Here is a 4,984-nt window from a genome sequence, read left to right on the forward strand (position 1 = left end):
TTGTTTGCTGGTGGAGAGAGATTTCTTTTCTGCCTGTTGGATTGTCCGCCTGCCTGGCTCAGGGTTCCCAGCTGCTTCCCAGAGAGACCTATGGCTGATGGCTGGGCTTCAAAAATATCTTCCTCTCCTCTCCTTTGTTAAGTTCATTGTAGGAGTCCCGTCTCTGGGGGGCCCTGGAGCCCAGACAAACGGCAGTGGCAGAGTGGAGATGTCCCAAAAGCTCAGCCCAGAAGCTCCCCGCAGCCGCTCCACCAGAAAACTCCAAGGACTTCCTGTGGGGCTTTCTGTGTACTTAACTGGGCTTTTCTAAGAAAAGTCTAAAGTCCTTTTTCCTCTTGATTACGAGTCATCTCTCAGAGTCAGAGGTCCTGTTAGAGGCACTGAGACTTCTTCCCAGCCACGTAAGCAATGAGCTTCAGACAGTCACAGAACCCCTCGCCATTGACCAGGAGTGAGTTGCCTTCTGTCACTCTTAACACCCAGAAAAAGGCAGCTCTGCGAGGTAGTGAGTTGCCCATTCTCTGAGGCATTTAAGCCAGACCACTGGTGGTGGGTGGTGTATGCACACGGTTGGGGCATAATTTAGAGGCATTTGTTTTATCGGTGGCCAGACCAGAGGACTCTCTAAAGCCCCATTTAGTTCTGAGATTCTGCGATGCACTCGAGCTCGCCTGTGGGCCTATTTGCTCACCCAAACAAATCAGCCAGTGTCTGCTGCTATTCAGCTAACAACAAACACTATGTTATTATATCAGGTTTCCCGTCGAGCTGGAACCCCTCTGGTTTATGAAGCTGTACCACATTACTCAAATAGCAACGATCCTTGCAGAAACATTGATGAGGCAAGTCCAGATCTGCCATCCGCTCATTAACTTTGCCCTGGGCCCATCGGAGTGCCCCTGGTGGGGACAATGGCCCTCTCCATATGGAAGGGGCCCCCGTGGTGCCTGCCGCCGAGCAACTGCAGGGGGCTCTCCTCTAACGTCCCCCGGCTGTCTGAGCTTTGCAGACTGTTCTCGACAGCAACAGGAAAGACTCACGGAGGGAGCTAGAAATGATACAGCCAGGGGGGGTAAGGCTGGAGCCCTGGGGCCAGACTCCCTGTGTTTAGAGCCTAGCTCCATTCCTGGCTAGCTGTATGACCTTGGGCAAATTACAGAACCTCTCTGAGCCTCAGTTTTCTCATGTAGAAAAGGGGCAAACAATTTTACCTGCCTCATAGAGCTGATGTGAAGCAGACGTGGGCTTCTTTAGACTTCCTGACCTCTTCCCTACTCCTCTCCCTCTCTTCCACAGTCAGGATTGGACAGACCGCTGAAAAGCACAGCACTGACCCACCACCAAGCCTGCAGCTTCCCAGGGATGACCGTTAAGTCAAAGGGACGAATCGCCAATTCTAGAATTCTTGGCATCAAGCAGAAGACAGTAGAGAAGTTCAGGGCTACAGAAGGGCCTGTCAATCAGAAGAAAGCAAGCTGCCTGGGCTTAGGACAGCTCCAAGTCCAAGCTCCAAGTCCAGTGTTCCCTGAACTCAGTGTTCCTCAAGTGTCGGAAGAGTTCTGCCCAAAACAAGGTCTTGGAAGGTAGGGCTACATTTCCACACAAAGGGGTTTGGCCAACAGATGCTGGCCTCGGGGAGGGGAACACAACAAGGGGTCGCCGGAAGTGTCAAGCTCTGCTGGCATTCTGAGAGGCTTCATTTGGGGTCTGATACAAGAATTCCTTCGGAGGGAACCAAAGAGCCCTTTCAAGGGGGCATGACCAGGTCTGGAGGCAGTAGCCAAATATCCAGCAAAAGAGCAGCAGAAGGCATCTGGCCTCTTGGTGAAGATCACCGAAGAGTATACATGTTGCGTGCTTGACCGTGCCGCGAGGTGCATCTGGTGGCTGAGAGTAAACGGCAACAGAGGAGGGGAGACGGAGAGCTCTCAAGTCCGATTTATGCTCTGATGGAAGAAGTACAAAGTAACTGAGGTCCCTGAACAGAAGGAAGAGGGTAGCTAACAAGATCTCCACTCCTCAGTGTCTTTTCTTGGCCCAGTTACATTCACCCCCATCACCACCCATCTGCATGAGGATTTTGATGGCATGGTGATCTGATTGGCAATGACCCAGAGAAGAAGAGTCAGTGTTCTGGATGGATAGGACCAAGATCTCCAAAGCCTTCTTCAAATATCATCCAAAGGAAATGTAAACTGAGGGCCTAGGTCCACAAAAGAAACTGCACAATTTCAGGACTGGGAGAACGTGGATTGGCAGTGAGCCGGGAACATGGAAGGAGTTGGAAGTTTTTGTTGACTAAGGTCTGGATTTGTCAACAGTGAGGTGTTGCTCCGAAAAGATAATTGGATCTTAGGTTGTATTAATAGAAGTCTAGTAGACTGACCAGCTGAAGTTGCTGGTATGTGGCCATTTTTGACCTACAAAATGGCAACCATGTACGGTTTAGCCTAATGCCAAGGAGAAGATGAAGGATCTGATACCTGGAGGACATGATGCTCCATGAGATAAGCCAGAAACGGGAGTACAAACAGTATATGATCCTGCTTGTGTACAGAATCTCAAAAGTCGAATTCATGGAACCAGAGAGTAGAATGGTAGATGCCAGGGCCTGGGGAGTGGGGTAAGCGGGGAGATGTTGGTCAAAGGGTACAAACTTTGTACCCATCCAGGTTGTTGGATGATTAAGTTCTGGAGACCTAATGGGCAGCATGGTGACTGTAGTTAAAAATACTGTATTGTATACTTGGAACGGGCTAAGAGCATAGAACTTAAGGGTTCTCACCACACACACACACACACACACACACACACACACCACACACGGAATGGTAACCATGGGAGGTGATGCAGGTGTTAGTTTGATTGTGGTAATCATCTCACAACCTACATCAAATCATCGCATTGTGTACCTTAAACATACACAATAGTTAACTTGTCAATTACACCTCAAGAAAGTTGAGGAAAAAGGAAGATGGGGATCCTCTGTGCTCCGCACTGATTGGAGCGCATTTGGAGGATTGTGCATGGGTCCAGGTGACACATTGGAAGAGGCATTTTGATAAACACACACAGAGAATTCCTACCATATCGAGGGATTGAAAAGCTTGTGATGGAGGGTACTGCTACCGAGGCTGGGAACTTGGGAAATGTCTTGAAACGTCAGAGGGGCTACGAACTGGGAGAGGAGCTGATCATTTTCCAGACAGTTTTGGAAAGCAACCGAAGGACAGATTAACGGGAGCAACAGCTTCTCTTGAGGTCTTGAGACCTCCGTCAAGCGTTCAGGCAGAAGTGGCAGGTTGCTGAGGGCATTCAGGTATCTGAAAAAGCTTGAACGACTTTATCACTTAGTCCCCTTGTAGCTCAGGAGACTCTGTGATCCGGCTCAAAACCGAATCAAAATAGGCTCAGATCCCCTGCAGCAAGCAGCCTTTTCACATCTTAACATTCTGTTTTAGCGTCAAGCAGACAATAGGAATGCGTCAAAATGGCAACTCTACTGGATTCTTCCAAGTCTTCAGCAGGATTTGTTCCCACATTTAACCGTGATCTTCTCAAGATGCATTTCTTTATCTGTACTGAAGAATCTGGTTTAGAAATTCAGGTGCCGGGGATTAAATTTCATACTGCATTGGCTTTTTGAACCTACTTGAGAATTAGTAGCTAGAAGGGCTGAACAGAACCCAAATCGGTTGGGTTTACCTATCGCTAATTGCAATGACTGTTTCTAGAAAAAGTAAATTATAGGGAAGAACCAGGGGATTCTTAAATATTTAATAGCTGTTATGAAGTGATATTTTTAAAAAAATTTAATGTTTATTTATTCTTGAGAGAGAGAGAGAGCGTATGAGCAGGGGAGCGGCAGAGAGAGAGGGAGACAGAATCCGAAGCACGCTCCAGGCTCTGAGCTGTCAGCACAGAGCCCAACAGGGGGCTTGAACTCACGAACTGTGAGATCATGACCCAAGCTGAAGTCAGACACTTAACCGACTGAGCCACCCAGGCACCCCTTAAGTGATATTTTGATGAACTAAATATAAGTGACAAAAAATATTCCATTTCTCTCAAAATGCACAAGAGTTTAAAAACTAAGGCACTATACACATAACATGGGTGCATTTTAGAGTATATAAATTATGCCTCAATAAAATTGTTTAAAAAACAAAGGCAGAAACTCATTTTCACATAGTTCTGGAGGCTGGAAGTCCAAGATCAAAGTACTGGTAGGGTTGGTCTCCTCTGAGGCCTCTCTCTGTGGCCTGTAGATGGCCACCCTCTTGCTGACCCCTTCGCGTGGTGGTTTCTCTGCGCCCATGGCCTTTGTGGGCCATCTTGTCCTCTTATAAGGATGCCAGTCATACTGGATGAGACCCCATCCTACCCGCCTCATTTTTATTTAATCCCCTCTTTAAAGACCGTATGTCCAAATACGGTTACATTCTGAGGGACTTCCATATATGAACTTGAGGGAGACACAGTTCTGATCATAACAGTGCCCAACTCCATGGTCTATACTGTGGGGGACAGAGAAGAGGCAAGAGAAACATTCTTGCCCAAGAGAGCTTATGAGTCTGTTGGAATGAGGCTGAAGCGGTTCTGAGCCAGTCGGTATTAAAATAGTAACTTTGTTGTGGGTGGCCCTCAGAAGAGGGAGGGATGGCTGAAGGCTTCTATGGCCACATCAGCTCAACTCAGGGAGGTGGGGCTGGTTTGACAGGACTTTGGTCAGGATGCAAGAGAGGCAGAGAAATCGTATGATCAAAAGACTGAATTTTTTTTTTTAATTTTATTTATTTCTAGGAGACAGAGAGAGACAGTGCTAGCAGGGGAGGGTCAGAGAGAGAGGGAGTGACAGACTCTGAAACAGGCTCCAGGCTCTGAGCTCGCAGTCAGCACAGAGCCCGACGCGGGGCTCGAACCCACGAACCGCGAGATCATGACCTAAGTGAAAGTCGGACGCTTAACCGACTAAGCCACCCAG

The sequence above is a fragment of the Crocuta crocuta genome, unplaced genomic scaffold (assembly GCF_008692635.1).
Source record: "Crocuta crocuta isolate KB4526 unplaced genomic scaffold, BGI_CrCroc_1.0 scaffold241, whole genome shotgun sequence".
Taxonomy (NCBI): domain Eukaryota; kingdom Metazoa; phylum Chordata; class Mammalia; order Carnivora; family Hyaenidae; genus Crocuta; species Crocuta crocuta.